Genomic DNA, 25,386 nt, shown 5'->3' with positions numbered 1-25,386 from the left:
TTCTCTCTCGCTTTTCTCGTTCCCCTTAACCCTGGTTATCTCTCTTCCTCTCTCCCTTTTCCCATTCCGCTTATCCCTGGTTATCTCTCTCTCTCCCTTTTCTCATTCCCCTTATCCTTGGTTATCTCTCTCCCTCTCTCCCGTTTCTCATTCCCCGTATCCGTGGTTATCTCTCTCTCTCTCGCCCTTTTCTCATTTCCCTTATCCCTGGTTATCTCTCACCCTCTCTCGCTTTTCTCATTACCCTTATCCCTGGTTTTCTGTCTCTGTCTCTCCCTTTTCTCATTCCCCTTATCCCTGGTTATCTCTCTCTCCTTCCCTTTTCTCACTCCTCTTATCCCTCATTCTAACTCCCTCTCTCCTTATTCTCATTCCCCTTATCCCTGGTTATCTCTCTCCCTCTCTCCCTCTTCTCATTCCCCTTATCCCTGGTTATCTCTCTCTCCCTCACTTTTCTCATTCCCCTTATCCCTCATTCTCTCTCGCTCTCTCCTTTTTCTCTTCCCCTTATCCCTGTTTTTTTCTCTCTCTCGCCCTTTTCTCATTCCCCTTATCACTGGTTCTCTCTCTCCCCCTCTCCCTTTCCTCATTCCCCTTATCCCTGGTTATCGAACTCTGTCTCTCACTTTGCGCATTCCTCTTAACCCTGGTTATCACTCTCCCTCTCTCGCTTTTCTCATTCACCTTTTTCCTGGTTATCGCTCTCCCTCTCTCTCGCTTTTCTCATTCCCATGAACCCTGGTTATTTCTCTCTCTCTCCCTTTTCTCATTCCCCTTATCCGTTGTTATCCCTCTCTCTCTCTGTCTTTTCTCATTCCCCTTATCCCTGGTTATCTCACTCTCCCTCCCTTTTCTCATTCCCCTTATCCCTGGTTATCTCTCTCTCTCTCCCCTTTCTCATTCCCCTTATTCCTGGTTTTCTCTCTCCCTCTCTCCCTTTTCTAATTCCCCTTATCCCTTGCTCTCTCTCTCTCTCTCCCTCCCTTTTCTCATTCCCCTTTTCCCTGGTTATCTCTCTCTCTCTCCCTTTTCTCATTCCCCGAATCTGTTGTTATCCCTCTCGCTCTCTCTCTCTTTTATCATTCCCCTTAATCCTGGTTATCTCTCTCCCTCTCTCCCTTTTCCCATTCCCCTTATCCCTGGTTATCTCTCTCCCTCCCTTTTCTCATTCCCCTTATCCTTGGTTATCTCTCTCCCTCTCTCCCGTTTCTCATTCCCCGTATCCGTGGTTATCTCTCCCTCTCACCCTTTTCTCTTTTCCCTTATCCCTGGTTACTCTGACCCTCTCTCGCTTTCCTCATTCCCCTTATCCTTGGTTTTCTGTCTCTGTTTCTCCCTTTTCTCATTCCCCTTATCCGTTGTTATCCCTCTCCCTCTCTGTCTTTTCTCATTCCCCTTATCCCTGGTTATCTCACTCTCCCTCCCTTTTCTCATTCCCCTTATCCCTGGTTATCTCTCTCTCTCTCCCTTTTCTCAGTCCCCTTATTCCTGGTTATCTCTCTCCCTCTCTCCCTTTTCTAATTCCCCTTATCCCTTGTTCTCTCTCTCTCTCTCTCCCTCCCTTTTCTCATTCCCCTTTTCCCTGGTTATCTCTCTCTCTCTCCCTTTTCTCAGTCCCCTTATTCCTGGTTATCTCTCTCCCTCTCTCCCTTTTCTAATTCCCCTTATCCCTTGTTCTCTCTCTCTCTCTCTCCCTCCCTTTTCTCATTCACCTTATCCCTGATTATCTCTCACTCTCTCCCCCTTTTCTCATTCCCCTTATCCCGAATTCTCTCTCCATCTCTCCTTTTTCTCATTCCCCTTAACCCTGGATTTCTCTATCCTTCTCTCCCTTTCCTCATTCCCCTTAATCCTGGTTATCTCTCTCCCTCTCTCACTTTTCTCATTCCCCTCATCCTTGGTTGTCTCACTCTCTCTCCCTTTTCTCATTTCCCTTATCCCTGGTTCTCTCTCTCTCTCTCTCCCGTTTCTCATTACCCTTATCCCTGGTTATCTCTCATTCTCCCTCTTTTCTCATTCCCCTTAACCAAAGTTATCTCTCTCTCTCTCCCTTTTCTCATTTCCCTCATCCCTGGTTATCTCTCTCTCTCCATTTTCTCATTCTCCTTATCCCCAGTTATCTCTCTCCCGATTCTCATTCCCGTTATCCCTGGTTATCTCTCTCCATCTCTCCCATTTCTCATTCCCCTTATCCATGATTATCTCTCTCCCTCTCTCCCGTTTCTCATTCCACTTATCCCTGGTTATCTCTCTCCCTCTCTGCCGTTTCTCATTCCCTTTCTCCCTGGTTTTCTCTCCCTCTCTCCCTTTTCTCATTCCCGTTAACCCTGGTTACCTCTCTCCTTCTCTCCATTTTATCATTCCCTTTATCCCTGGTTCTCTCGCTCTCTCTCGCCCTTTTCTCATTCCCCTTATCCCTGGTTATCCCTCTCCCTTTCCTCATACCCCTTATCACTGGTTATCACTCTCCCTCTCTCCCATTTCTCATACCCCTTATCCCTGGTTATCTTTCTCCCTTTCCTCATTCCCCTTATCCCTGGTTTTCTCTCTCTCTCTCTCCCGTTTCGCATTCCCCTTATCCCCGGTTGTCTCTCTCGCTCTCTCTCACTCTCCCTTTTCTCATTCCCCTTTACCCTGGTTATTTCTCTCCCTCCCTCCCGTTTCTAATCTCCCTTATCCCTGGTTATCTCTGGATCTCCCTTTTCTCATTCCCCTTATCCCTGGTTATCTCTCTCTCTCCCGTTTCTCATTCCCCTTATCACTGGTTTTCACTCTCTCTCTCTATTTTCTCATTCCCCTTAACCCTGTTTGGCTCTCTCTCTCTCTCTCCGCTTTCTCAGTCCCCATATCCATTGTTATCTCTCTCCCTCTCTCCCTTTTCTCATTTCACTTATCACTTGTGATCTCTCTCCCTCTCTCACTTTTCTCATTCCCCTTCTCCTTGGTTATCTCACTCTCTCTCCCTTTTCTCATTTCCCTTATCCCTCGTTCTCTCTCTCTCTCTCTCTCCCGTTTCTCATTCCCCTTATCCCTGGTTATCTCTCACTTTCTCTGTTTTCTCATTCCCCTTAACCCGAGTTATCTCTCTCTCTCCCTTTTCTCATTTCCCTCATCCCTGGTTATCTCTCTCTCTCCATTTTCTCATTCCCCTTATCCCCAGTTATCTCTCGCCCTCTCTCCCGCTTCTCATTCCCTTTATCCCTGGTTATCTCTCTCCCTCTCCCCCGTTTGTCATACGCCTTATCCCTGGTTCTCTCGCCCTCTCTCGCCCTTTTCTCATTCCCCTTAACGCTGGTTATCTCTCTCTCTCTTTTCTGATTCCACTTATCCCTGGTTATCTCTCTCTCTCACTTTTTTCATTTCCCTTATCCCCTGTTATCCCTCTCCCTCTCTCCCTTTTCTCATTCCCGTTCACCCTGGTTACCTCTCTCCCTCTCTCCCTTTTCTCATTCCCCTTATCCCTGGTTCTCTCGCTCTCCCTCGCCCTTTTCTCATTCCCCTTAACCCTGGATATCTCTCTCTCTCTCTTTTCTGATTCCCCTTATCCCTGGTTATCGCTCTCTCTCTCCCTTTCCTCATTCCCCTTATCACTGGTTATCTCTCTCCCTCTCTCCCGTTCCTCATTCCCCTTATCCCTGGTTTTCTCGCTCTCTCTCTCAATTTTATAATTCCCCGTATCCTGGTTTTCTCGCTCTCTCTCTCAATTTTCTAATTCCCCGTATCCTGTTTTTCTCTCACTCTCTCTCTCCCTTTTCTCATTCCCCTTAACCCTGGTTATCTCTCTCTCTCGCTCCCTCCCTTTTCTCATTCCCCTTTTCCCTGGATATCTCTCTCTCTCTCATTTCTGATTCCCCTTATCCCTGGTTATCTCTCTCTCTCTCCCTTTTCTCATTACCCTTATCCCTGGTTATCTCTCTCCCCCTCTCCCGTTTCTCATTCCACTTATCCCTGGTTATCTCTCTCTCTCTCCCTTTCCTCATTCCCCTTATCCCTGGATATCGCTCTCTCTCTCTCCCTTTTCGCATTCCCCTTATCACTGGTTTTCTCTCTCTCTCTCACCCGTTTCTCATTCCTCTTATCCCTGGTTACGTCTCTCCCTCTCTCCCTTTTCACATTCCCCTTATCCCTGGTTCTCTCTCTCCCTCTCACCCTTTTCTCATTCCCCTTAACCCTGGTTATCTCTCTCTCTCCTTTTTTTCATTTCCCTTATCCCTGGTTATCTCTCTCTCCCATTTTTCATTCCTCTTATCCCTGGTTATCTCTCTCCCTCTCTCACGTTTCTCATTCCCCTTATCACTCGTAATCTCTCTCTCTCTCTCCCTTTTTTCTTTCCCTTATCCCCGGTTATCTCTCTCTCTCTCTCGCTCTCCCTTTTCTCATTCCCCTTAACCCTGGTTATCTCTCTCCCTCCCTCCCGTTTCTAATCTCCCTTATCCCTGGTTGTCTCTGGATCTCCCTTTTCTCATTCCCCTTATCCCTGGTTATCTCTCTCTCTCCCGTTTCTCATTCCCCTTATCCCTGGTTTTCTCACTCTCTCTCTATTTTCTCATTCCCCTTAACGTTGGTTGGCTCTCTCTCCCTCTCTCCCTTTTCTCATTTCACTTATCCCTTGTGATCTCTCTCCCTCTCTCCCTTTTCTCATTCCCCTTCTCCTTGGTTATCTCACTCTCTCTCCCTTTTCTCATTTCCCTTATCCCTCATTCTCTCTCGCTCTCTCCTTTTCCTCTTCCCCTTATCCCTGGTTTTTTCTCTCTCTCGCCCTTTTCTCATTCCCCTTATCACTGGTTCTCTCTCTCCCCCTCTCCCTTTCCTCATTCCCCTTATCCCTGGTTATCGATCTCTGTCTCTCCCTTTTCTCATTCCCATGAACCCTGGTTATTTCTCTCTCTCTCCCTTTTCTCATTCCCCTTATCCGTTGTTATCCCTCTCCCTCTCTGTCTTTTCTCATTCCCCTTATCCCTGGTTATCTCTCTCTCTCTTCCCTTTCTCATTCCCCTTATTCCTGGTTATCTCTCTCCCTCTCTCCCTTGTCTAATTGCCCTTATCCCTTGTTCTCTCTCTCTCTCTCCCTCCCTTTTCTCAATCCCCTTTTCCCTGGTTATCTCTCTCTCTCTCCCTTTTCTCATTCCCCGAATCCGTTGTTATCCCTCTCGCTCTCTCTGTCTTTTATCATTCACCTTATCCCTGAATATCTCTCACTCTCTCCCCCCTTTCTCATTCCCCTTATCCCGAATTCTCTCTCCATCTCTCCTTTTTCTCATTCCCCTTAACCGTGGATTTCTCTATCATTCTCTCCCTTTTCTCATTCCCCTCATCCTTGGTTGTCTCACTCTCTCTCCCTTTTCTCATTTCCCTTATCCCTGGTTCTCTCTCTCTCTCTCTCTCTCTCCCATTTCTCATTACCCTTATACCTGGTTATCTCTCATTCTCCCTCTTTTCTCATTCCCCTTAACCAAAGTTATCTCTCTCTCTCTCCCTTTTCTCATTTCCCTCATCCCTGGTTATCTCTCTCTCTCCATTTTCTCATTCTCCTTATCCCCAGTTATCTCTCTCCCGATTCTCATTCCCGTTATCCCTGGTTATCTCTCTCCATCTCTTCAATTTCTCATTCCCCTTATCCATGATTATCTCTCTCCCTCTCTACCGTTTCTCATTCCACTTATCCCTGTTTATCTCTCCCTCTCCTTTTCCTCATTCCCCTTATCCCTGGTTATCTCTCTCCCTCTCTTCCATTTCTCATTCCCCTTATCCATGATTATCTCTCTCCCTCTCTCCCGTTTCTCATTCCACTTATCCCTGTTTATCTCTCCCTCTCCTTTTCCTCATTCCCCTTATCCCTGGTTATCTCTCTCCCTCTCTGCCGTTTCTCAGTCCCCTTCTCCCTGGTTTTCTCTCCCTCTCTCCCTTTTCTCATTCCCGTTAACCCTGGTTACCTCTCTCCTTCTCTCCATTTTATCATTCCCTTTATCCCTGGTTCTCTCGCTCTCTCTCGCCCTTTTCTCATTCCCTTTATCCCTGGTTATCTCTCTCTCTCTCGTTTCTGATTCCCCTTATCCCTGGTTATCCCTCTCCCTTTCCTCATACCCCTTATCCCTGGTTATCACTCTCCCTCTCTCCCATTTCTCATACCCCTTATCCCTGGTTATCTTTCTCACTTTCCTCATTCCCCTTATCCCTGGTTTTCTCTCTCTCTCTCTACCGTTTCGCATTCCCCTTATCCCCGGTTATCTCTCTCGCTCTCTCTCACTCTCCCTTTTCTCATTCCCTTTTACCCTGGTTATCTCTCTCCCTCCCTCCCGTTTCTAATCTCCCTTATCCCTGGTTATCTCTGGATCTCCCTTTTCTCATTCCCCTTATCCCTGGTTATCTCTCTCTCTCCCGTTTCTCATTCCCCTTATCACTGGTTTTCACTCTATCTCTCTATTTTCTCATTCCCCTTAACCCTGTTTGGCTCTCTCTCTCTCTCTCCGCTTTCTCAGTCCCCATATCCATTGTTATCTCTCTCCCTCTCTCCCTTTTCTCATTTCACTTATCACTTGTGATCTCTCTACCTCTCTCACTTTTCTCATTCCCCTTCTCCTTGGTTATCTCACTCTCTCTCCCTTTTGTCATTTCCCTTATCCCTCGTTCTCTCTCTCTCTCTCTCTCTAGCGTTTCTCATTCCCCTTATCCCTGGTTATCTCTCACTTTCTCTCTTTTCTCATTCCCCTTAACCCGAGTTATCTCTCTCTCTCCCTTTTCTCATTTCCCTCATCCCTGGTTATCTCTCTCTCTCCATTTTCTCATTCCCCTTATCCCCAGTTATCTCTCGCCCTCTCTCCCGTTTCTCATTCCCCTTATCCCTGGTTATCTCTCTCCCTCTCCCCCGTTTCTCATACCCCTTATCCCTGGTTCTCTCGCCCTCTCTCGCCCTTTTCTCATTCCCCTTAACGCTGGTTATCTCTCTCTCTCTTTTCTGATTCCCCTTATCCCTGGTTATCTCTCTTTCTCCCTTTTTTCATTTTCTTATCCCTTGTTATCCCTCTCCCTCTCTCCCTTTTCTCATTCCCGTTCACCCTGGTTACCTCTCTCCCTCTCTCCCTTTTCTCATTCCCCTTATCCCTGGTTCTCTAGCTCTCCCTCGCCCTTTTCTCATTCCCCTTAACCCTGGTTATCTCTCTCTCTCTCTTTTCTGATTCCCCTTATCCCTGGTTATCTCTCTCTCTCTCCCTTTCCTCATTCCCCTTATCACTGGTTATCTCTCTCCCTCTCTCCCGTTCCTCATTCCCCTTATCCCTGGTTTTCTCTCTCTCTCTCTCAATTTTCTAATTCCCCGTATCCTGTTTTTTTTTCTCTCTCTCTCTCCCTTTTCTCATTCCCCTTAACCCTGGTTATCTATCTCTCTCGCTCCCTCCCTTTTCTCATTCCCCTTTTCCCTGGATATCTCTCGCTCTCTCATTTCTGATTCCCCTTATCCCTGGTTATCTCTCTCTCTCTCCCTTTTCTCATTACCCTTATCCCTGGTTATCTCTCTCTCTCTCCCTTTTCTCATACGCCTTATCCCTGATTATCTCTCTCCCCCTCTCCCGTTTCTCATTCCACTTATCCCTGGTTATCTCTATCTCTCTCCCTTTCCTCATTCCCCTTATCCCTGGATATCGCTCTCTCTCTCTCCCTTTTCGCATTCCCCTTATCACTGGTTTTCTCTCTCTCTCTCACCCGTTTCTCATTCCCCTTATCCCTGGTTACGTCTCTCCCTCTCTCCCTTTTCACATTCCCCTTATCCCTGGTTCTCTCTCTCCCTCTCGCCCTTTTCTCATTCCCCTTAACCCTGGTTATCTCTCTCTCTCCCTTTTTTCATTTCCCTTATCCCTGGTTATCTCTCTCTCCCATTTTTCATTCCTCTTATCCCTGGTTATCTCTCTCTCTCTCTCACGTTTCTCATTCCCCTTATCACTCGTAATCTCTCTCTCTCTCTCCCTTTTTTCATTCCCCTTATCCCCGGTTATCTCTCTCTCTCTCTCGCTCTCCCTTTTCTCATTCCCCTTAACCCTGGTTATCTCTCTCCCTCCCTCCCGTTTCTAATCTCCCTTATCCCTGGTTGTCTCTGGATCTCCCTTTTCTCATTCCCCTTATCCCTGGTTATCTATCTCTCTCCCGTTTCTCATTCCCCTTATCCCTGGTTTTCTCTCTCTCTCTCTATTTTCTCATTCCCCTTAACGCTGGTTGGCTCTCTCTCCCTCTCTCCCTTTTCTCATTTCACTTATCCCTTGTGATCTCTCTCCCTCTCTCCCTTTTCTCATTCCCCATCTCCTTGGTTATCTCACTCTCTCTCCCTTTTCTCATTTCCCTTATCCCTCGTTCTCTCTCTCTCTCTCTCCCGTTCCTCATTCCCCTTATCCCCAGTTATCTCTCTCCCTCTCTCCCTTTTCTCCCCCCTTATCCCTGATTAATTCTCTCCCTCTCTCCCGTTTCTCATTCCCCTTATCCCTTGTTATCTCTGTCTCTCTCCCTTTTCTCATACGCCTTATCCCTGATTATCTCTCTCCCCGTCTCCCGTTTCTCATTCTCCTTATCCCTGGTTATCTCTCTCCCTCTCTCCCGTTTCTCATTCCACTTATCACTGGTAATCTCTCTCCCCCTCTCTCGATTCTCATTCCCCTTATCACTGGTTAGCTCTCTCTCTCTCCCTTTCCTCATTCCCCTTATCACTGGTTATCTCTCTCCCTCTCTCCCGTTCCTCATTCCCCTTATCCCTGGTTTTCTCTCTCTCTCTCCCTTTTCTCATTCCCCTTAACCATGGTTATCTCTCTCTCTCTCTCCCTCCCTTTTCTCATTCCCCTTTTCCATGTTTATCTCTCTCTCTCTCCCTTTTCTCATTCCCCGAATCCGTTGTTATCCCTCTCGCTCTATCCCTCTTTTATCATTCACCTTATCTCTGATTATCTATGTCTCTCTCTGCCTTTTCTCATTCCGCTTATCCCCAATTCTCTCTCCATCTCTCCTTTTTCTCCTTCCCCTTATCGCTGGTATTTTCTCTCTCTCTCTCCCTTTTCTCATTCCCCTTAATCCTGGTTATCTCTCTGCCTTCTCCCTTTTCTCATTCCCCTTATCCCTGGTTATCTCTCTCTCTCTCCCGTTTCTCATTCCCCTTATCCCTGGTTATCTCTCACTCTCTCTCTTTTCTCATTCCCCTTATCCCTAGTTATCTCTCTCTCTCTCCCTTTCCTCAATCCCCTGATCCCTGGTTATCTCTCTCCCTCTCTACCGTTTCTCATGCCCCTTCTCCCTGGTTTTCTCTCCCTCTCTCCCTTTTCTCATTCCCGTTCACCCTGGTTACCTCTCGCCCTCTCTCCCTTTTCTCATTCCCCTTATCCCTGGTTCTCTCGCTCTCCCTCGCCCTTTTCTCATTCCCCTTAACCCTGGTTATCTCTCTCTCTCTCTCTCTTTCTGATTCCCCTTATCCCTGGTTATCTCTCTCTCTCGCTCCCTAACTTTTCTCATTCCCATTTTCCCTGGTTATCTCTCTCTCTCTCCCTTTTCTCATTACCCTTATCCCTGATTATCTCTCTCCCCATCTCCCGTTTCTCATTCCACTTATCGCTGGTTATCTCTCTCTCTCTCCCTTTCCTCATTCCCCTTATCCCTGGATATCTCTCTCTCTCTCCTTTTTCGCATTCCCCTTATCCCTGGTTCTCTCTCTCTCTCTCACCCGTTTCTCATTCCCCTTATCCCTGATTATCTCTCCCCCTCTCTCCCGTTCCTCATTCCCCTTATCCCTGGTTTTCTCTCTCTCTCTCCCTTTTCTCATTCACCTTATCCGTGGTTATCTCACTCTCTCTCCCTTTTCTCATTTCCCTTATCCCTAGTTATCTCTCTCCCTCTCTCCAGTTTCTCATTTCGCTTATCACTGGTAATCTCTCTCCCTCTCTCCCGATTCTCATTCCCCTTATCCCTGGTTATCTCTCTCTCTCTCCCTTTCCTCATTCCCCTTATCACTGGTTATCTCTCCCCCTCTCTCCCGTTCCTCATTCCCCTTATCCCTGTTTTTCTCTCTCTCTCTCTCCCTTTTCTCATTCACCTTATCCGTGGTTATCTCACTCTCTCTCCCTTTTCTCATTTCCCTTATCCCGAGTTATCTCTCTCCCTCTCTCCAGTTTCATATTCCCCTTGTCCCTGGTTATCTCTCTCCCGCTCTCCCGTTTCTCATTCCCCTTATCCCTGGTGAGATCTCTCCCTCTCTCCCGTTTCTCATTCCCCTTATCCCTGTTTCTCTCTTTCCCTCTCTCCCGTTTCGCATTCCCCTCATCCCCGGTTATCTCTCTCTCTCTCTTTCTCTCCCTTTTCTCATTCCTCTTAACCCTGATTAAGACTCTCCCTCTCTCCCTTTTCTCATTCCCCTAACCCTGGTTATCTCTCTCTCTCGATCCCTCACTTTTTTCATTCCCCTTTTTCCTGTTTATCTCTCTCTCTCTCTCCCTTTTCTCATTCCCCGAATCCGTTGTTATCCCTCTCGCTCTCTCTCTCTTTTATCATTCACCTTATCCCTGGTAATCTCTCTCCCTCTCTCCCGATTCTCATTCCCCTTATCCCTGGTTATCTCTCCCCCTCTCTCCCGTTCCTCATTCCCCTTATCCCTGGTTTTCTCTCTCTCTCTCTCCCTTTTCTCATTCCCCTTATCCGTGGTTATCTCACTCTCTCTCCCTTTTCTCATTTCCCTTATCCCTGGTTAGATCTCTCCCTCTCTCCCGTTTCTCATTCCCCTTATCCCTGGTTATCTCTCTCTCTCTCCTGTTCCTCATTCCCCTTATCCCTGGTTGTCCCTCTCCCTCTCTCCCGTTTCTCATTCCCCTTATCCCTGGTTTTCACTCTCTCTCCCTTTTCTCATTCCCCTTCACCCTGGTTATCTCTCTCTCTCTCTCTCTCCCTTTTCTCATTCCCCTGATCCCTGGTTATCTCTCTCTCTCTCTCCATTTTCCGTTTTCCCTTAACCCTGGTTACCTCATTCTCCACCTTTTCTCATTCCCCTTATCCCTTGTTATCTCTCTCCCTCTCTCCCGTTTCTCATTCCACTTATCTCTGGTTTTCTCTCTCTCTCTCCCTTTTCTCATTCCCCTTATCCCTGGTTGTCTCTCGATCTCCGATTTCACATTCCCCTTTTCCCTGGTTATCTCTCTCTCTCTCCCTTTTCTCATTTCCCATTTTACTGGTTATCTCTCTCTCTCACTCTCTCTCCCGTTTCTGATTCCCCTTATCCCTGGTTACCTCATTCTCCACCTTTTCTCATTCCCCTTATCCCTTGTTATCTCTCTCCCTCTCTCCCGTTTCTCATTCCACTTATCCCTTGTTTTCTCTCTCTCTCTCCCTTTTCTCATTCCCGTTAACCCTGGTTACCTCTCTCTCTCTCTCCCTTTCCTCAATCCCCTTATCCCTGGTTCTCTCTCTCTCTCTCTCTCTCGCCATTTTCTAAATCCCCTTAACCCTGGTTATCTCTCTCTCTCACCCTTTTTTCATTTCCCTTATCCCTGGTTATCTCTCTCTCTCTCTCTCGTTTTTCATTCCCCTTATCCCTGGTTATCTCTCTCCCCCTCTCCCGTTTCTCATTCCCCTTATCACTGGTAATCTCCCTCTGTCTCCCGTTTCTCATTCCCCTTATCCCTGGTTATCTCTCTCTCACTCTCCCTTTTCTAATTCACCTTATAACTGATGATCTCTCTCTCTCTCTCCCTTTTCTCATTCCTCTTAACCCTGGTTATCACTCTCCCTCTCTCCCTTATCTCATTCCCCTTATCCCTGGTTCGCTCTCTCTCTCTCACCCGTTTCTCATTCCCCTTATCCCTGGTTCTCTCTCTCTCTCTCACCCGTTTCTCATTCCCCTTATCCCTGATTATCTCTCCCCCTCTCTCCCGTTCCTCATTCCCCTTATCCCTGGTTTTCTCTCTCTCTCTCCCTTTTCTCATTCACCTTATCCGTGGTTATCTCACTCTCTCTCCCTTTTCTCATTTCCCTTATCCCTAGTTATCTCTCTCCCTCTCTCCAGTTTCTCATTCCGCTTATCACTGGTAATCTCTCTCCCTCTCTCCCGATTCTCATTCCCCTTATCCCTGGTTATCTCTCTCTCTCTCCCTTTCCTCATTCCCCTTATCACTGGTTATCTCTCCCCCTCTCTCCCGTTCCTCATTCCCCTTATCCCTGGTTTTCTCACTCTCTCTCTATTTTCTCATTCCCCTTAACGTTGGTTGGCTCTCTCTCCCTCTCTCCCTTTTCTCATTTCACTTATCCCTTGTGATCTCTCTCCCTCTCTCCCTTTTCTCATTCCCCTTCTCCTTGGTTATCTCACTCTCTCTCCCTTTTCTCATTTCCCTTATCCCTCATTCTCTCTCGCTCTCTCCTTTTCCTCTTCCCCTTATCCCTGGTTTTTTCTCTCTCTCGCCCTTTTCTCATTCCCCTTATCACTGGTTCTCTCTCTCCCCCTCTCCCTTTCCTCATTCCCCTTATCCCTGGTTATCGATCTCTGTCTCTCCCTTTTCTCATTCCCATGAACCCTGGTTATTTCTCTCTCTCTCCCTTTTCTCATTCCCCTTATCCGTTGTTATCCCTCTCCCTCTCTGTCTTTTCTCATTCCCCTTATCCCTGGTTATCTCTCTCTCTCTTCCCTTTCTCATTCCCCTTATTCCTGGTTATCTCTCTCCCTCTCTCCCTTGTCTAATTGCCCTTATCCCTTGTTCTCTCTCTCTCTCTCCCTCCCTTTTCTCAATCCCCTTTTCCCTGGTTATCTCTCTCTCTCTCCCTTTTCTCATTCCCCGAATCCGTTGTTATCCCTCTCGCTCTCTCTGTCTTTTATCATTCACCTTATCCCTGAATATCTCTCACTCTCTCCCCCCTTTCTCATTCCCCTTATCCCGAATTCTCTCTCCATCTCTCCTTTTTCTCATTCCCCTTAACCGTGGATTTCTCTATCATTCTCTCCCTTTTCTCATTCCCCTCATCCTTGGTTGTCTCACTCTCTCTCCCTTTTCTCATTTCCCTTATCCCTGGTTCTCTCTCTCTCTCTCTCTCTCTCCCATTTCTCATTACCCTTATACCTGGTTATCTCTCATTCTCCCTCTTTTCTCATTCCCCTTAACCAAAGTTATCTCTCTCTCTCTCCCTTTTCTCATTTCCCTCATCCCTGGTTATCTCTCTCTCTCCATTTTCTCATTCTCCTTATCCCCAGTTATCTCTCTCCCGATTCTCATTCCCGTTATCCCTGGTTATCTCTCTCCATCTCTTCAATTTCTCATTCCCCTTATCCATGATTATCTCTCTCCCTCTCTACCGTTTCTCATTCCACTTATCCCTGTTTATCTCTCCCTCTCCTTTTCCTCATTCCCCTTATCCCTGGTTATCTCTCTCCCTCTCTTCCATTTCTCATTCCCCTTATCCATGATTATCTCTCTCCCTCTCTCCCGTTTCTCATTCCACTTATCCCTGTTTATCTCTCCCTCTCCTTTTCCTCATTCCCCTTATCCCTGGTTATCTCTCTCCCTCTCTGCCGTTTCTCAGTCCCCTTCTCCCTGGTTTTCTCTCCCTCTCTCCCTTTTCTCATTCCCGTTAACCCTGGTTACCTCTCTCCTTCTCTCCATTTTATCATTCCCTTTATCCCTGGTTCTCTCGCTCTCTCTCGCCCTTTTCTCATTCCCTTTATCCCTGGTTATCTCTCTCTCTCTCGTTTCTGATTCCCCTTATCCCTGGTTATCCCTCTCCCTTTCCTCATACCCCTTATCCCTGGTTATCACTCTCCCTCTCTCCCATTTCTCATACCCCTTATCCCTGGTTATCTTTCTCACTTTCCTCATTCCCCTTATCCCTGGTTTTCTCTCTCTCTCTCTACCGTTTCGCATTCCCCTTATCCCCGGTTATCTCTCTCGCTCTCTCTCACTCTCCCTTTTCTCATTCCCCTTTACCCTGGTTATCTCTCTCCCTCCCTCCCGTTTCTAATCTCCCTTATCCCTGGTTATCTCTGGATCTCCCTTTTCTCATTCCCCTTATCCCTGGTTATCTCTCTCTCTCCCGTTTCTCATTCCCCTTATCACTGGTTTTCACTCTATCTCTCTATTTTCTCATTCCCCTTAACCCTGTTTGGCTCTCTCTCTCTCTCTCCGCTTTCTCAGTCCCCATATCCATTGTTATCTCTCTCCCTCTCTCCCTTTTCTCATTTCACTTATCACTTGTGATCTCTCTACCTCTCTCACTTTTCTCATTCCCCTTCTCCTTGGTTATCTCACTCTCTCTCCCTTTTGTCATTTCCCTTATCCCTCGTTCTCTCTCTCTCTCTCTCTCTAGCGTTTCTCATTCCCCTTATCCCTGGTTATCTCTCACTTTCTCTCTTTTCTCATTCCCCTTAACCCGAGTTATCTCTCTCTCTCCCTTTTCTCATTTCCCTCATCCCTGGTTATCTCTCTCTCTCCATTTTCTCATTCCCCTTATCCCCAGTTATCTCTCGCCCTCTCTCCCGTTTCTCATTCCCCTTATCCCTGGTTATCTCTCTCCCTCTCCCCCGTTTCTCATACCCCTTATCCCTGGTTCTCTCGCCCTCTCTCGCCCTTTTCTCATTCCCCTTAACGCTGGTTATCTCTCTCTCTCTTTTCTGATTCCCCTTATCCCTGGTTATCTCTCTTTCTCCCTTTTTTCATTTTCTTATCCCTTGTTATCCCTCTCCCTCTCTCCCTTTTCTCATTCCCGTTCACCCTGGTTACCTCTCTCCCTCTCTCCCTTTTCTCATTCCCCTTATCCCTGGTTCTCTAGCTCTCCCTCGCCCTTTTCTCATTCCCCTTAACCCTGGTTATCTCTCTCTCTCTCTTTTCTGATTCCCCTTATCCCTGGTTATCTCTCTCTCTCTCCCTTTCCTCATTCCCCTTATCACTGGTTATCTCTCTCCCTCTCTCCCGTTCCTCATTCCCCTTATCCCTGGTTTTCTCTCTCTCTCTCTCAATTTTCTAATTCCCCGTATCCTGTTTTTTTTTCTCTCTCTCTCTCCCTTTTCTCATTCCCCTTAACCCTGGTTATCTATCTCTCTCGCTCCCTCCCTTTTCTCATTCCCCTTTTCCCTGGATATCTCTCGCTCTCTCATTTCTGATTCCCCTTATCCCTGGTTATCTCTCTCTCTCTCCCTTTTTCATTACCCTTATCCCTGGTTATCTCTCTCTCTCTCCCTTTTCTCATACGCCTTATCCCTGATTATCTCTCTCCCCCTCTCCCGTTTCTCATTCCACTTATCCCTGGTTATCTCTATCTCTCTCCCTTTCCTCATTCCCCTTATCCCTGGATATCGCTCTCTCTCTCTCCCTTTTCGCATTCCCCTTATCACTGGTTTTCTCTCTCTCTCTCACCCGTTTCTCATTCCCCTTATCCCTGGTTACGTCTCTCCCTCTCTCCCTTTTCACATTCCCCTTATCCCTGGTTCTCTCTCTCCCTCTCGCCCTTTTCTCATTCCCCTTAACCCTGGTTATCTCTCTCTCTCCCTTTTTTCATTTCCCTTATCCCTGGTTATCTCTCTCTCCCATTTTTCATTCCTCTTATCCCTGGTTATCTCTCTCTCTCTCTCACGTTTCTCATTCCCCTTATCACTCGTAATCTCTCTCTCTCTCTCCCTTTTTTCATTCCCCTTATCCCCGGTTATCTCTCTCTCTCTCTCGCTCTCCCTTTTCTCATTCCCCTTAACCCTGGTTATCTCTCTCCCTCCCTCCCGTTTCTAATCTCCCTTATCCCTGGTTGTCTCTGGATCTCCCTTTTCTCATTCCCCTTATCCCTGGTTATCTATCTCTCTCCCGTTTCTCATTCCCCTTATCCCTGGTTTTCTCTCTCTCTCTCTATTTTCTCATTCCCCTTAACGCTGGTTGGCTCTCTCTCCCTCTCTCCCTTTTCTCATTTCACTTATCCCTTGTGATCTCTCTCCCTCTCTCCCTTTTCTCATTCCCCATCTCCTTGGTTATCTCACTCTCTCTCCCTTTTCTCATTTCCCTTATCCCTCGTTCTCTCTCTCTCTCTCTCCCGTTTCTCATTCCCCTTATCCCCAGTTATCTCTCTCCCTCTCTCCCTTTTCTCCCCCCTTATCCCTGATTAATTCTCTCCCTCTCTCCCGTTTCTCATTCCCCTTATCCCTTGTTATCTCTGTCTCTCTCCCTTTTCTCATACGCCTTATCCCTGATTATCTCTCTCCCCGTCTCCCGTTTCTCATTCTCCTTATCCCTGGTTATCTCTCTCCCTCTCTCCCGTTTCTCATTCCACTTATCACTGGTAATCTCTCTCCCCCTCTCTCGATTCTCATTCCCCTTATCACTGGTTAGCTCTCTCTCTCTCCCTTTCCTCATTCCCCTTATCACTGGTTATCTCTCTCCCTCTCTCCCGTTCCTCATTCCCCTTATCCCTGGTTTTCTCTCTCTCTCTCCCTTTTCTCATTCCCCTTAACCATGGTTATCTCTCTCTCTCTCTCCCTCCCTTTTCTCATTCCCCTTTTCCATGTTTATCTCTCTCTCTCTCCCTTTTCTCATTCCCCGAATCCGTTGTTATCCCTCTCGCTCTATCCCTCTTTTATCATTCACCTTATCTCTGATTATCTATGTCTCTCTCTGCCTTTTCTCATTCCGCTTATCCCCAATTCTCTCTCCATCTCTCCTTTTTCTCCTTCCCCTTATCGCTGGTATTTTCTCTCTCTCTCTCCCTTTTCTCATTCCCCTTAATCCTGGTTATCTCTCTGCCTTCTCCCTTTTCTCATTCCCCTTATCCCTGGTTATCTCTCTCTCTCTCCCGTTTCTCATTCCCCTTATCCCTGGTTATCTCTCACTCTCTCTCTTTTCTCATTCCCCTTATCCCTAGTTATCTCTCTCTCTCTCCCTTTCCTCAATCCCCTGATCCCTGGTTATCTCTCTCCCTCTCTACCGTTTCTCATGCCCCTTCTCCCTGGTTTTCTCTCCCTCTCTCCCTTTTCTCATTCCCGTTCACCCTGGTTACCTCTCGCCCTCTCTCCCTTTTCTCATTCCCCTTATCCCTGGTTCTCTCGCTCTCCCTCGCCCTTTTCTCATTCCCCTTAACCCTGGTTATCTCTCTCTCTCTCTCTCTTTCTGATTCCCCTTATCCCTGGTTATCTCTCTCTCTCGCTCCCTAACTTTTCTCATTCCCATTTTCCCTGGTTATCTCTCTCTCTCTCCCTTTTCTCATTACCCTTATCCCTGATTATCTCTCTCCCCATCTCCCGTTTCTCATTCCACTTATCGCTGGTTATCTCTCTCTCTCTCCCTTTCCTCATTCCCCTTATCCCTGGATATCTCTCTCTCTCTCCTTTTTCGCATTCCCCTTATCCCTGGTTCTCTCTCTCTCTCTCACCCGTTTCTCATTCCCCTTATCCCTGATTATCTCTCCCCCTCTCTCCCGTTCCTCATTCCCCTTATCCCTGGTTTTCTCTCTCTCTCTCCCTTTTCTCATTCACCTTATCCGTGGTTATCTCACTCTCTCTCCCTTTTCTCATTTCCCTTATCCCTAGTTATCTCTCTCCCTCTCTCCAGTTTCTCATTTCGCTTATCACTGGTAATCTCTCTCCCTCTCTCCCGATTCTCATTCCCCTTATCCCTGGTTATCTCTCTCTCTCTCCCTTTCCTCATTCCCCTTATCACTGGTTATCTCTCCCCCTCTCTCCCGTTCCTCATTCCCCTTATCCCTGTTTTTCTCTCTCTCTCTCTCCCTTTTCTCATTCACCTTATCCGTGGTTATCTCACTCTCTCTCCCTTTTCTCATTTCCCTTATCCCGAGTTATCTCTCTCCCTCTCTCCAGTTTCATATTCCCCTTGTCCCTGGTTATCTCTCTCCCGCTCTCCCGTTTCTCATTCCCCTTATCCCTGGTGAGATCTCTCCCTCTCTCCCGTTTCTCATTCCCCTTATCCCTGTTTCTCTCTTTCCCTCTCTCCCGTTTCGCATTCCCCTCATCCCCGGTTATCTCTCTCTCTCTCTTTCTCTCCCTTTTCTCATTCCTCTTAACCCTGATTAAGACTCTCCCTCTCTCCCTTTTCTCATTCCCCTAACCCTGGTTATCTCTCTCTCTCGATCCCTCACTTTTTTCATTCCCCTTTTTCCTGTTTATCTCTCTCTCTCTCTCCCTTTTCTCATTCCCCGAATCCGTTGTTATCCCTCTCGCTCTCTCTCTCATTTATCATTCACCTTATCCCTGGTAATCTCTCTCCCTCTCTCCCGATTCTCATTCCCCTTATCCCTGGTTATCTCTCCCCCTCTCTCCCGTTCCTCATTCCCCTTATCCCTGGTTTTCTCTCTCTCTCTCTCCCTTTTCTCATTCCCCTTATCCGTGGTTATCTCACTCTCTCTCCCTTTTCTCATTTCCCTTATCCCTGGTTAGATCTCTCCCTCTCTCCCGTTTCTCATTCCCCTTATCCCTGGTTATCTCTCTCTCTCTCCTGTTCCTCATTCCCCTTATCCCTGGTTGTCCCTCTCCCTCTCTCCCGTTTCTCATTCCCCTTATCCCTGGTTTTCACTCTCTCTCCCTTTTCTCATTCCCCTTCACCCTGGTTATCTCTCTCTCTCTCTCTCTCCCTTTTCTCATTCCCCTGATCCCTGGTTATCTCTCTCTCTCTCTCCATTTTCCGTTTTCCCTTAACCCTGGTTACCTCATTCTCCACCTTTTCTCATTCCCCTTATCCCTTGTTATCTCTCTCCCTCTCTCCCGTTTCTCATTCCACTTATCTCTGGTTTTCTCTCTCTCTCTCCCTTTTCTCATTCCCCTTATCCCTGGTTGTCTCTCGATCTCCGATTTCACATTCCCCTTTTCCCTGGTTATCTCTCTCTCTCTCCCTTTTCTCATTTCCCATTTTACTGGTTATCTCTCTCTCTCACTCTCTCTCCCGTTTCTGATTCCCCTTATCCCTGGTTACCTCATTCTCCACCTTTTCTCATTCCCCTTATCCCTTGTTATCTCTCTCCCACTCTCCCGTTTCTCATTCCACTTATCCCTTGTTTTCTCTCTCTCTCTCCCTTTTCTCATTCCCGTTAACCCTGGTTACCTCTCTCTCTCTCTCCCTTTCCTCAATCCCCTTATCCCTGGTTCTCTCTCTCTCTCTCTCTCTCGCCATTTTCTAAATCCCCTTAACCCTGGTTATCTCTCTCTCTCACCCTTTTTTCATTTCCCTTATCCCTGGTTATCTCTCTCTCTCTCTCTCGTTTTTCATTCCCCTTATCCCTGGTTATCTCTCTCCCCCTCTCCCGTTTCTCATTCCCCTTATCACTGGTAATCTCCCTCTGTCTCCCGTTTCTCATTCCCCTTATCCCTGGTTATCTCTCTCTCACTCTCCCTTTTCTAATTCACCTTATAACTGATGATCTCTCTCTCTCTCTCCCTTTTCTCATTCCTCTTAACCCTGGTTATCACTCTCCCTCTCTCCCTTATCTCATTCCCCTTATCCCTGGTTCGCTCTCTCTCTCTCACCCGTTTCTCATTCCCCTTATCCCTGGTTCTCTCTCTCTCTCTCACCCGTTTCTCATTCCCCTTATCCCTGATTATCTCTCCCCCTCTCTCCCGTTCCTCATTCCCCTTATCCCTGGTTTTCTCTCTCTCTCTCCCTTTTCTCATTCACCTTATCCGTGGTTATCTCACTCTCTCTCCCTTTTCTCATTTCCCTTATCCCTAGTTATCTCTCTCCCTCTCTCCAGTTTCTCATTCCGCTTATCACTGGTAATCTCTCTCCCTCTCTCCCGATTCTCATTCCCCTTATCCCTGGTTATCTCTCTCTCTCTCCCTTTCCTCATTCCCCTTATCACTGGTTATCTCTCCCCCTCTCTCCCGTTCCTCATTCCCCTTATCCCTGTTTTTCTCTCTCTCTCTCTCCCTTTTCTCATTCACCTTATCCGTGGTTATCTCACTCTCTCTCCCTTTTCTCATTTCCCTTATCCCGAGTTATCTCTCTCCCTCTCTCCAGTTTCATATTCCCCTTATCCCTGTTTCTCTCTTTCCCTCTCTCCCGTTTCGCATTCCCCTCATCCCCGGTTATCTCTCTCTCTCTCTTTCTCTCCCTTTTCTCATTCCTCTTAACCCTGATTAAGACTCTCCCTCTCTCCCTTTTCTCATTCCCCTAACCCTGGTTATCTCTCTCTCTCGATCCCTCACTTTTTTCATTCCCCTTTTTCCTGTTTATCTCTCTCTCTCTCTCCCTTTTCTCATTCCCCGAATCCGTTGTTATCCCTCTCGCTCTCTCTCTCTTTTATCATTCACCTTATCCCTGGTAATCTCTCTCCCTCTCTCCCGATTCTCATTCCCCTTATCCCTGGTTATCTCTCCCCCTCTCTCCCGTTCCTCATTCCCCTTATCCCTGGTTTTCTCTCTCTCTCTCTCCCTTTTCTCATTCCCCTTATCCGTGGTTATCTCACTCTCTCTCCCTTTTCTCATTTCCCTTATCCCTGGTTAGATCTCTCCCTCTCTCCCGTTTCTCATTCCCCTTGTCCCTGGTTATCTCTCTCTCTCTCCTGTTCCTCATTCCCCTTATCCCTGGTTGTCCCTCTCCCTCTCTCCCGTTTCTCATTCCCCTTATCCCTGGTTTTCACTCTCTCTCTCCCTTTTCTCATTCCCCTTCACCCTGGTTATCTCTCTCTCTCTCTCTCTCCCTTTTCTCATTCCCCTGATCCCTGGTTATCTCTCTCTCTCTCCATTTTCCGTTTTCCCTTAACCCTGGTTACCTCATTTTCCACCTTTTCTCATTCCCCTTATCCCTTGTTATCTCTCTCCCTCTCTCCCGTTTCTCATTCCACTTATCTCTGGTTTTCTCTCTCTCTCTCCCTTTTCTCATTCCCCTTATCCCTGGTTGTCTCTCGATCTCCGATTTCACATTCCCCTTTTCCCTGGTTATCTCTCTCTCTCTCCCTTTTCTCATTTCCCATTTTACTGGTTATCTCTCTCTCTCACTCTCTCTCCCGTTTCTGATTCCCCTTATCCCTGGTTACCTCATTCTCCAACTTTTCTCATTCCCCTTATCCCTTGTTATCTCTCTCCCTCTCTCCCGTTTCTCATTCCACTTATCCCTTGTTTTCTCTCTCTCTCTCCCTTTCCTCAATCCCCTTATCCCTGGTTCTCTCTCTCTCTCTCGCCATTTTCTAAATCCCCTTAACCCTGGTTATCTCTCTCTCTCACCCTTTTTTCATTTCCCTTATCCCTGGTTATCTCTCTCTCTCTCTCTCGTTTTTCATTCCCCTTATCCCTGGTTATCTCTCTCCCCCTCTCCCGTTTCTCATTCCCCTTATCACTGGTAATCTCCCTCTGTCTCCCGTTTCTCATTCCCCTTTTCCCTGGTTATCTCTCTCTCTCTCTCCCTTTTCTAATTCACCTTATAACTGGTGATCTCTCTCTCTCTCTCCCTTTTCTCATTCCTCTTAACCCTGGTTATCACTCTCCCTCTCTCCCTTATCTCATTTCCCTTATCCCTGGTTCGCTCTCTCTCTCTCACCCGTTTCTCATTCCCCTTATCCCTGGTTATCTCTCTCCCCCTCTCCCGTTTCTCATTCCCCTTATCCCTGTTTCTCTCTTTCCCTCTCTCCTGTTTCGCATTCCCCTTATCCCCGGTTATCTCTCTCTCTCTCTTTCTCTCCCTTTTCTCATTCCTCTTAACCCTGATTATGACTCTCCCTCTCGCCCTTTTCTCATTCCCCTAACCCTGGTTATCTCTCTCTCTCGCTCCCTCACTTTTCTCATTCCCCTTTTTCCTGTTTATCTCTCTCTCTCTCCCTTTTCTCATTCCCCGAATCCGTTGTTATCCCTCTCGCTCTCTCTCTCTTTTATCATTCACCTTATCCCTGATTATCTCTCTCTCTCTCTCCCTTTTCTCATTCCCCTTATCCCTAATTCACTCTCCATCTCTCCTTTTTGTCATTCCCCTTATCACTGGTTTTCTCTCTCTCTCTCCCTTTTCTCATTCACCTTATCCGTGGTTATCTCACTCTCTCTCCCTTTTCTCATTTCCCTTATATCTAGTTATCTCTCTCCCTCTCTCCAGTTTCTCATTCCGCTTATCACTGTTAATCTCTCTCCCTCTCTCCCGATTCTCATTCCCCTTATCCCTTGTTATCTCTCTCTCTCTCCCTTTCCTCATTCCCCTTATCACTGGTTATCTCTCTCCCTCTCTCCCGTTCCTCATTCCCCTTATCCCTGGTTTTCTCTCTCTCTCTCCCTTTTCTCATTCACCTTATCCGTGGTTATCTCACTCTCTCTCCCTTTTCTCATTTCCCTTATCCCGAGTTATCTCTCTCCCTCTCTCTAGTTTCATATTCCCCTTGTCTCTGGTTATCTCTCTCCCGCTCTCCTGTTCCTCATTCCCCTTATCCCTGTTTGTCACTCTCCCTCTCTCCCGTTTCTCATTCCCCTTATCCCTGGTTTTCACTCTCTCTCTCCCTTTTCTAATTCCACTTATCCCTGGTTTTCTCTCTCTCTCCCTTTTCTCATTCCCCTTCACCCTGGTTATCTCTCTCTCTCTCTCTCTCCCTTTTCTCATTCCCCTGATCCCTGGTTATCTCTCTCTCTCTCTCCATTTTCCGTTTTCCCTTAACCCTGGTTATCTCTTTCTCCCTTTTCTCATGTCAATTATCCTTGGTTATCTCTTTCCCTCTCTCCCTTTTTTCATTCCCCTTATCCCTGGTTATCTGTCTCACTCCCTTTTCTCATTCCCTTTTTCCCTGGTTATGTCTCTCCTTCTCTCCCATTTCTCATTCCCCTTATCCCTTGTTTTCTCTTCACCTCTCTCCCATTACTCATTCTCCTTGTCCCTGGTTATCTCTGTCTCTCTCTCCCCCTTTTCTCATTCCCATTATCCCTGGTTTTCTCTCTCTCTCTCCCTTTTCTAATTACACTTATCCCTGGTTTTCTCTCTCTCTCTCCCTTTTCTAATTACACTTATCCCTGGTTTTCTCTCTCTCGCTCTCTCCCTTTTCTCATTCCCCTTCACCCTGGTTATCTCTCTCTCTCTAACTCTCTCCCTTTTCTCATTCCCCTGAACCCTGGTTATCTCTTTCTCTCTCTATTTTCTCATTCCCCTTAACCCTGGTTACCTCTCTCCCTCCCTCCCGTTTCTCATTCCCCTTATCCCTGGTTGTCTCTAGATCTCCGATTTCACATTCCCCTTATCCCTGGTTATCTCTCTCTCTCCCGTTTCTCATTCCCCTGATCCCTCGTTTTCTCTCTCTCTCTCTCTTTCCTCATTCCCCTTAACCCTGGTTATCTCTCTCTCTCTCCCTTTCCTCATTCCCCTTATCCCTGGTTTTCTCTCTCTCTCTCCCTGTTCTCATTCACCTCATCCGTGGTTATCTCACTCTCTCTCCCTTTTCTCATTTCCCTTATCTCGAGTTATTTCTCTCTCTCTCTCCTGTTCCTCATTCCCCTTATCCCTGGTTGTCCCTCTCCCTCTCTCCCGTTTCTCATTCCCCTTATCACTGGTTTTCACTCTCTCTCCCTTTTCTAATTCCACTTATCCCTGGTTTTCTCTCTCTCTCTCTCTCCCTTTTCTCATTCCCCTTCACCCTGGTTATCTCTCTCTCTCTCTTTTCTCATTCCCCTGATCCCTGGTTATCTCTCTCTCTCTCTCTCAATTTTCCGTTTTCCCTTATCCCTGGTAATCTCTTTCTCTCTCCCTTTTCTCATTTCAATTATCCCTGGTTATCTCTTTCCCTCTCCGTTTTTTCATTCCCCTTATCCCTGGTTATCTGTCTCACTCCCTTTTCTCATTCCCTTTTCACCTGGTTATCTCTCTCCCTCTCTCCCGTTTCTCATGCCCCTAATCCCTGGTTATCTCTTCACCTCTCTCCCATTACTCATTCCCCCTTGTCCCTGGTTAACTCTGTCTCTCTCTCCCCCTTTTCTCATTCCCCCTATCCGTGGTTGTCTCTAGCTCATCCTTTTCCCATACCCCTTTTCCCAGGTTATCTCCCGATCTCCCTTTTCCCATCCCACTTATCTATGGTTATCTCCCTCTCTCCTTTTTCTCATTCCCCTTATCCCTGGTTATTTCTCTCTCTCTCACACGTTTCTCGTTTTCCGTATCCCTGGTTATCTCTCAACCTCTCTCCCGTTTCTCATTCCCCTTATCCCTGGTAATCTCTCTCTCTCCCTTTTCACATTCCCCTTATCCCTGGTTATCTCTCTCCCTCTCTCCCGTTTCTCATTCCCCTTGTCCCTGGTTATCTCTCTCCCTCTCTCCCGCTTCTCATTCCCCTTATCCCTGGTTATTACACTCCCTCACTCCCGTTTCTCATCACCCTTATCCGTGGTTATCTCTCTCTCTATCCCTTTCCTCATTCCACTTATCCCTGGTTATCTCTCTCCCTCTCTACATTTTCTCATTCCCCTTATCCCTGGTTTTCTCTCTCTCTCTCTCCTTTTTCTAATTCCCCTTATCCCTGGTTTTCTCTCTCTCTCTTGCCCTTTTCTAATTCCCCTTAACCCTGGTTATCTCTCTCTCTCTCCATTTTCCGTTTTCCCTTATCCCTGGTTATCTCTTTCTCTCTCCCTTTTCTCATTTCCCTTATCCCTGGTTATCTGTCTCTCTCCCTTTTCTCATTCACTTTTTCCCTGGTTATCTCTCTCCCTCTCTCCCGTTTCTCATTCCCCTTATCCCTGGTTATCTCTTTCCCTCTCTCCCATTACTCATTCCCCTTATCCCTGGTTATCTCTCTCCCTCTCTCCCGTTTCTCATTCCCCTTGTCCCTGGTTATCTCTCTACCTCTCTCCCGCTTCTCATTCCCCTTATCCCTGGTTATCACTCTCCCTCACTCCCGTTTCTCATTACCCTTATCCGTGGTTATCTCTCTGTCTATCCCTTTCCTCATTCCACTTATCCCTGGTTATCTCTCTCCCTCTCTCCCTTTCTCATTCCCCTTATCCCTGGTTTTCTCTCTCTCTCTCTCTCCTTTTTCTAATTCCCCTTATCCCTGGTCTTCTCTCTCTCTCTCTCCCTTTTCTCATTCCCCTTATCCCTGGTTATCTCTTTCTCTCTCCCTTTTCTCATTCCCTTTTTCCCTGGTTATCTCTATCCCTCTCTCCCGTTTCACATTCCCCTTCTCCCTGGTTATCTCTGTCTCTCTCTCCCCCACCCCCGCTTTTCTCATTCCCCTTATCTGTGGTTGTCTCTATCTCTCGCTTTTCTCATTCCCCTTATCCCTGGTTGTCTTTATCTCTCCCTTTTCCCATTCCCCTTATCCCTGGTTATCTCTCACTCTCACTTTTCCCATTCCCCTTATCCCTGGTTATCTCTCTCTCTCTCTCTCTCTTTTATAATTCCCCTTATCGCTGGTTTTCTCTCTCTCTCCCTTTTCTTATTCCCCTTAACCCTGGTTATCTCTCTCTCTCTCTCCCTTTTCTCATTCCCCTGAACCCTGGTTATCTCTTTCTCT

This window comes from Heptranchias perlo, chromosome 17 (assembly GCF_035084215.1).
Source record: "Heptranchias perlo isolate sHepPer1 chromosome 17, sHepPer1.hap1, whole genome shotgun sequence".
Classification (NCBI taxonomy): domain Eukaryota; kingdom Metazoa; phylum Chordata; class Chondrichthyes; order Hexanchiformes; family Hexanchidae; genus Heptranchias; species Heptranchias perlo.
The sequence above is the reverse complement of the archived record's forward strand: the minus strand, read 5'-3'. Positions refer to the sequence as shown.